The following is an 8,764-nucleotide window of genomic DNA, read 5'->3' on the forward strand; positions in this document are numbered from 1 at the left end:
AAAAGAGTGAATAATATCCAACAACATCAGCATAAATAGTGTTCGAGGTGAGAAAAGATAGGCACTGCAAAGCCAAAAAGTCACCCGACACCATAGCAACACAACAAACTCCTATGCCGACGCATCATCATGGGAAGATGGAGGAGGGGGGCCCTGGTAGGCAAGATTCCAGCGCCGCATCATATCAAACATCTCTGTCTGCTGCTAGCGAACGTTCCGAAACTCCTCTCGAACAAACTCCTCCAAGTGGTAGTGAGGCACGTGCTGGCTCTGCAGCAGGAACAGGAACATCCTCTGCATCCTCATCAAAATCAGAATCATCCTGGCCAGGGCGGCGACGCCACACCATAACACCGTCACGTGGCTCAATCTGGGCTAAAGACATCTGGCGAGGTTCTAACTGATCAAAGTCCTTAGACAACTGATGCAAGGCACCCCTAGTGACATATATCCCTTTATGCACGAAAAATGATGTTAAGACATGGCAGAAGGGCATGTATAGCTTCCCCTGGACTGGTCTAGAGAAGTGGATGATAGACTCATAGACCTGAAGAGCAATATCAATATCAAGACGCTGCTCTAGGGCATACATCAGAACTAGATGAGGAAGACGGATTTTGGCTTGCCCTTTGGTCACGATGGGCAGGAGACATGCAATGACAACCTTATAGAGAACGTAATTGGGGGCTGACATGCGGGTGGCATCAAAAATACATTTAAGTGGAGGCCTAGGAACATGGAAATAATGCTGATGAATCAGATCAACAGAGACATGAGAGAGTGTATCAGATAGAGGTTCCTCAACCTGAGGAAAGCATGTAAAGGTACTAGTAGACCGCCTACACCCTAAGAATGACCTCAATATTTCAGGGGTGAAGCTAATGGATGTCCCGCCAACCATAGTGACATATGCATGACACTCAGTACTAGATGGACACAGATTATTATAGAATTCCTTACATAGGTCTAAATTGATAGTAGTTCTGCAATGAAATAACTTTTCTAAACCATAATGCACATTGATGTCAATGATTTCGGGGGCAATTCTAGTGAAATATGGACGATTGAGATAGTGACAACTCATCATTTTGAAGTCGGTGTTCTCAAACCGAGTTTGGCAAGCCGCAGAGGGAAACCGCCCTCCAGAAGGCGCCGGAGGGGGCTGCCGAGAGGTTCCCGCTTCACTCGGACGCTTTTGCCTAACTCTAAACCATGCATATGCAATAACCATGCCAAGTACCAGTCAATCATGAAGGAAAACAATAAGGAAACAACACATAGAAGACTTTAGGCAAGAATCAACCACAAAATAACAGCACAAACAAGAAAGAAGGTATTACCGATGCTCAATTGTGCCAGGGAATCGTCCAACGACAGGCAGGAACCGCAACCCAAACCTTGAGGGGGTGGCTAAACCTTGTTCCAGGCGGCAAATGAGAGAAGGAACGGGAGGGAGAGCGGATCCGAAAGTTTGGAAGAGTATTTGGAGCCACAAAACGATGGAAGATGTCGGGAAGAAGGGGTAGGAGGCGAGAAATAGCGGGCGGCGGCGAAAAACTAGGGTTTCTGTCGCCGCCCCAATCTGGCGGCTTATATAAAATCGAGGGCATCAGTCGACTGCTAAAACATGCAGTCGACTGATGCAGTCGACTGCATGTTTTAGCAGTCGACTGCGCCCCAGAGTAAAAACATACAGAACCATTTTGTATAGTCGAATAGTGCTACCAGTCGACTGACCCAGTCGACTGATGTAGTGACAGGGGACTGGCACGCAGATGGAAGAATCAGGAACCGAGTTTTGAAAAATCACTAGATATTCTCTAGACCTTTAAAAATGCCCAAAATTCGTAGAGTGATCTGTTATGTGAATATTTACTTGGGAAAAATAGGTATCCAATTGGATACAAGCCAACCTATAAAATAGATACAAACTTGATAACCATTAAGATTACAAAGATAGAACCTTGAGCCAAAGTACTAGTTTGAGTTTTTCCTTAGAATGATTTATCTAGCCAAATCTGAGTACATCTCAAGGAGTCATTTATATGATAATTTTGTAACGAATTTATAAATTAATATCCTCATGGTCATATTTGTTTCAAAAAAATTTCAATCATATTCTAGGAGCAAAGAGCACATTGATTGTGCACAAGCCTTCCCAATGATTGGTCCAATGAAGGATTGATATCTCTAGATGTCATTTTGGGTCACAATAATGCATCATAACTAACATGATGAGCCAAATGCATCTTCCTAATATCTCACATCATGTTTAAATACATTCAAGTCATCCTAGGTCGTTGTGAGATGCATTCAAGTATGTATTTAGCTTTTGAATTTATGTGATCATGAAAAGCTAAATCTATTATTCTACAAGGCACAAACCAAGCTCTCTTCTAATAGAGATAAACTCCGCTTCGGGTAATGGTTTGGTAAAAATATCGGCAAGATTAGATTTGGATTCAACATAAAGTAGTTCAATGTCTCCTCTTGCCACATGATCTCTAATGAAGTGGTGTTTTATCTCAATGTGTTTTGTTCTAGAGTGATGTACCGGATTTTTGGTTAAATTAATGGTACTCACATTATCACATAAGACCTTGACTTTGGAATAATGTAGCTCATAATCCTCTAAGGTATGCATCATCCAAAGTAATTGGGCTACACAACCACTCATTGCCACATACTCGGCCTCGGTTGTGGACAATGCCACACAAGGTTATTTTCGACTACTCCAACTTACAAGAGAAGGTCCAAAAATTTGACATCCACCACTAGTACTCTTTCTATCTAATTTGCAACCCGCATAATCGGAATCGGTATACCCAATTAAGTCAAAATTTCTAGTTCTAGGGTACGAAAGCCCCACATTAAGAGTGTTCTTGATGTATCTCAAAATTCTTTTTACCGCTACTAAATGTGACTCTTTAGCACATGATTGGTATCTTGCACACATTCCTACTGCGAATAATATATTCGGTCTACTAGCGGTTAGATATAGCAAACTACCAATCATGCTCCTATATTGCTTTGGATCCACTAACTTTCCTTCTTGATCACTATCTATCTTGGTGTTTGTCCCCATAGGGGTAGTTGCTCCTTTAGCATTTTCCAACCCAAATTTCTTGATAAGTTCTTTAGCAAACTTGGATTGGTACACATAGGTTCCCTCATTAGTTTGTTTTACTTGTAACCCCAAAAAGAAACTTAATTCTCCAACTAGACTCATTTCAAACTCGCTTTCCATGTGTTGAATAAAATCATGAAGAAGGTCATTATTTGTTGAGCCAAAGATTATGTCATCAACATAGACTTGGGCAATGAAAATATCTCCATCTTTAGACTTTAAAAATAATGTTGGATCAATTGTTCCCCTCCTAAAGCCCTTAGAGATTAAAAAAGATGAAAGTCTCTCATACTAAGCCCGGGGAGCTTGTTTTAAACCATATAATGTCTTTTTAAGTTTATAAACATGGTTCGGATAATCCATATTCTCAAATCCGGGTGGTTGCTCTACATAAACTTCTTCCTTAATGAACTCATTTAGAAAAGCCGATTTTACATCCATTTGGTGAAGTTTGAACCTCATATAGGCGGCATATCCTAATAGTATCCGAATGGACTCTAATCGTGCTACCGGAGCATATGTTTCATCATAATCAAGTCCTTCCACTTGATTAAACCCCTAGCTACCAACCTAGCCTTATTCCTAGTGACTCTCCCTTGATCATCCAACTTGTTTCTAAAGACCCATTTAGTTGTGAGAATTGTACTATCATTTGGTCTTGGAACCAACTCCCATACATCACTTCTTTCAAATTGATTCAACTCTTCTTGCATTGCTAGAATCCAATCCGTATCAAGCAAAGCGTCATCAATTGTTTTTGGTTCAAGTTGTGATATTAGAGCAATTTGATCACCCTAAAGTATGACCTAGTCCTTACCCCTTGTGCAACATCTCCAACTACTTGATTAATAGGATGATCTTGATGATACCTTAAGATCCTTGAGGTTATAGAATCATCATCTTTGGAAGGATCATTGTTTACATTGTTTCTTTCATCATCTGAACCATCTCTTCCTCCCCCTTGATCAATACCCCCTAAATGTAGATTTTGTAATCCTTGAGTAACGTCTTGATTTGGTTCACTTATATCCTTATCAATAGGGGATTTCCTAGGGTAAGTACTAGTGGATTCATCAAACTCAACATTAGATGATTCCTCAATTGTTTGAGTCCTTTTGTTGTATACTCTATATCCTCGACTAGTAGATGAGTATCCAACTAAAATTCCCTCATTGGACTTGGCCTCAAATTTTCCTAAGTCATCTTTAGTATTAAGAATATAGACCTTACAACCAAAGACTTTAAAATAGTGAATTGTAGGGATTTTACCATTCCATAATTCAAAAGGTGTTTTACCTAAAAACTTATGAACCAAGACACGATTTTGAATATAACATGCAGTATTAACCGCTTCGGCCCACAAGTAACTAGGTAAAGAGTATGCATTAAGCATGGTCCTAACCGCCTCTTGTAAGGCCCTATTTTTCCTCTCCACTACACCATTTTGTTGAGGTGTTCTTGGACAAGAAAATTCATGCTTATAGCCATTTTCCAAGCAAAATTTAGAAAAATTCAAGTTTTCAAATTCTCCACCATGATCACTTCGAATTCTATCAATCTTGAGATTCTTTTCATTTTCTACCCTCTTGGTAAACCCGATAATTGTTTCTAAAGTTTCCCCCTTTTGTTTTAAGAAATAAACCCAAGTATATCTAGAGTAATCATCTACTATCACCAAACAATATTTGTTACCTACCAAAGAGGGTGTTCTATGACAATCAAAAAGATCCAAATGCAATAACTCTAATGGCAATGAAGTGCTAGTTAAAGTTTTACCTTTGTGTGATGACCTTGATTGCTTACCCTCTTGACATGCATCACACAATTTGTCCTTGATGTACTTGATCTTTGGTAGTCCCTTTACTAGCTCCATCTTGGCTACCTTGGCTATGTTTCTCATGTTGATGTGTCCCAGTCTTCTATGCCATAATCATCCTTCCTCTTCTTTTGATATTAAACACTTAATAGGAGGATTAGAAGCATATGCAAGATCAATATAATAAAGATTTGCTTTTCTAAATCCGTTTAGCACAACATTCTCAAAATTTTTGTGCTTAACTAAACATTTATCGGGATGAAACTCAACATTATATCCGGCATCACATAATTGGCTAACACTAAGCAAATTAAACCCCATACTTTTAACTAATAGGACTTTATGAATAGTAGTTTTAGATGATACCTCAATTGTACCTTTACCTATAATCTTGAGCTTTTCACTATTCCCAAATGATACCGTTCCCTTCTTTATATAATTTATTGTGGAGAACTTGCTCACATCACCGGTCATATGTCTTGAGCAACCGCTATCCACAATCCACATACTTGCATCCTTCTTCTCTACCTAAGAGACATAAAACACACAACTCTTTGGTACCCATGCACTAGATTCGGAAATATCATTCAAATATTTCTTAGGCACCCAAGCTTGTTTTACCTTTCCTTTAAGATTTTTCGTAACTTTGTTCCTAAGTGCATCATTCCTAGTACCATTGATTAGAGACATATAAGCAACTTCCTTTTCCTTAGGTCTATATCCTATTCCGGCTTTGTTGTAAACGGCTCTTTGATCTCTAATGATCATATCTAGATACTTGGATCCATTTGTGAATTTTTCTAAACATGTTCTTAATTCAATCACATCATTCTTCAATTTCTCATTTTCTTCCTTGAGCATATTTGACTCACTAGACATGCATGCATCAACTTTATTGGTCCTAAGCTTTCCCTTCAAGGTTTTTACCTTAGATTGTGATTTGACAAAAGCATTTTTGAGATGAGCAATGGTTTTATAGAGAAATTCTACTTTGGGAGATTCTTTTACCTCATCATCATCACTTGATGATGATTCCTCACTTGATGACTCTCCATTTGATGCATCCTCTTCACTTGACACTTCTTCTTGACTTGACTCTTCTTTGTCATCTTCAAAAGTCATAAATGTCATATGTCGAGTAACATGGCATAGCTCATCTTCATCCGATGAGTCAATGCTTGGTGTATCCCATGTAGCTTGAGCCACCATAGCTTCCTTCTTCTTTTTCTCCTTTTTCTTCTTCTCCTTTTCTTCTTTCTTCTTTAGTTCCGGGCAATTTGGCTTAATGTGTCCTTTCTTGTTACATCCATAACAAGTCACATTAGTGTTAAAACTTGAACTTTGACTACTTTTACCTTTTGAGGGTTGAAACATTTTCTTCACATCCTTTCTTATGAATTTTCTTGATCTTCCCATCATCTTTTTGACATAGTGAGCCACTTCACTCACCGACATTTCATCATCACTATCCGATGACTCTTGTTCGGATTCGGATGATGAGGATTCTATCTTCTTTTCTTTCTTCTTTTTCTTTTCCTTCTTTTCTACAATAAGAGTCATACCTTTCTCTTTTGAAACCATATTAGCTTGTTCATGAAGTTCAAATTTACAAAATAATTCATCAAGCTTAACTAAGGAAAGATCTCTAGAAACCTTATACGCATCAACCATTGATGCCTATAAGGTAGTTCTAGGAAAGGATTGTAAAACATACCTTACTAAGTCTTGATTGTCAATTTTCTCACCTATTACATGAAGACCATTCACTATCTCCTTGAATCTACCATGCATTTGACTCACGGTCTCATTTGTCTTCATAGTGAAAGTTTGAAGTTGCCCCAACAAGAGATCTCTCTTGGCTCTCCTTGATTCGCTTGATCCTTCATTCAACTCAATGAGTTTTTCCCAAAGCTCTTTGGCAGAGTTGAATGGTCCTACTTTGCTTAGTTGCTCCTTTGAGAGTCCACATTGTAGGGTTGTTGTAGCATTTGCATTTGCTTGAGCCTTCTTTGCCATCTCTTTTGTCCAATCCTTGGTTGAAAGAGGAGCTCCCGACCCATCCTTTGGCATCTCGAATTCATCTACAACACTAAACCAATTTTCAATGTCATTCATTAAATAATACTCCATCCTACCTTTCCAATATGCAAAGTCGTTCCCATCGAAAAAGGGTGGCCTTGAGGTGCTATATCCCTCTTGAAATGTCATTTTGATGCTTCGGTTGACGGTGAGGTCTTCCGATGCGAACCTCGCTCTGATACCAATTGATAGAACCTTGAGTATGGCTAGAGGGGAGGTGAATAGCCTTTCTTGATTTTTCACCTACAATTTGTTAGCGGAAGCACAAAAAGAAATGAAAATGAAAAACAATAAGAGAACACGGCTAACTCTTCGATTTACTTGGTTTCCACCTCCTTGAGGTGACTAATCCAAGGCACACACACACCCAAGCAAGCTCCACTAAGATCTTCTCCTTTTCAATCCAAGAGTGATGGTGGAGAAACCTTTACAAGATGATCTTCTCCTTTTACAAGGTTTTGATGAGCTTAGGGAGGAGAGAATAAGAGTAGTAAGACTAGAAGATCACTTGGAAAGCTTAAACAGTAATTTGAATCACTTGAGTTTTTCTTTTCAAGCTCTCAACTTTATATACAGTATGCTGGAATTCGCGACATCAGTCGACTGCTAAAACATGCAGTCGACTGATATCACACAACGGCTACTGTTTCAATCAAATCTGTGGAGATCCTGTGCGTCATCATCCTAACGGCATTATACCAGTCGACTGCTGAAACATGCAGTCGACTGCACCAGTCGACTGCATGTTTTAGCAGTCGACTGGTGACTATGGACCGAGCGAACAGAATGTCTCTGTTCGCTCCCAGTCGACTGCATCAGTCGACTGGTGTCTGGAGTTGCTCTTGAAGTCTTTCTCCTCAGCCTTTGTCCCTCATATGCACTCAAGCCTGCAGCTAATCTTCGTGTCATCCTTCACATTGCCTAGAGATTCACTTCCCTTCACTCCGTTTGCTTTTTGTCCGTAGTCCATCGGATGCACCATCCTTCACCAATCTTTAAGAACATGAGCCATGAAACTTTCCAAGCTTGTGCAGTCTACCAAGTCCTGCACAACTTAAGTACATATTAGAACCAATGTAACGTCTAACTTAAACCCTTTGACACACACATCAAAAACAAAGATCACCTATTTAATCCTAGGTCGATTGTATCAACACCTATCTCTCGACGCGGGAGGAGGAAAATAGAAGCAATGTCACTCGGGGAGAAATCGGGATGATCGTCGACGACCCGACGGACGGGGACTCCAACCAGGCAAGGAAGTTGCATGCTCAGTGACTTGAAATTCATGTTGTTAGATACAGCAAGGAGAGGGTGGACAGACCGATGATCAACTTTGGTCCCTGGGACTTGGAGGGAGTAGAAGTCCCTCATGACAACGCCCTGATCATCCAAGCGGTAATAGTTAATTACACTGTTCGTCAAACTTTTGTAGATACGGGCATCTCAGTGAACATTATCTTTAAGAAGGTGTTCAACAAGATGCAAATCAATTGCAACGAGTTGCAACCCATTACCATCCTCTATATGGGTTCACCGACAACGAAGTCTTGCCGATCGGCGAGACGTGGCTGGCTATATCACTTGGAGAAGAGCCACTGAAGCGGACGAGACCACGAACTTCATCGTGGTGGATGCGCCGTCGGTGTACAGTGTCATACTAGGCCGACCAACCCTAAATGAATTCCAAGAGGTCGTCTCCACCTTTTGTCAAAAAATCAAATTCCCATTGAGCGATGCTG

The sequence above is a fragment of the Zingiber officinale genome, chromosome 4B (genome assembly GCF_018446385.1).
Source record: "Zingiber officinale cultivar Zhangliang chromosome 4B, Zo_v1.1, whole genome shotgun sequence".
NCBI lineage: Eukaryota > Viridiplantae > Streptophyta > Magnoliopsida > Zingiberales > Zingiberaceae > Zingiber > Zingiber officinale.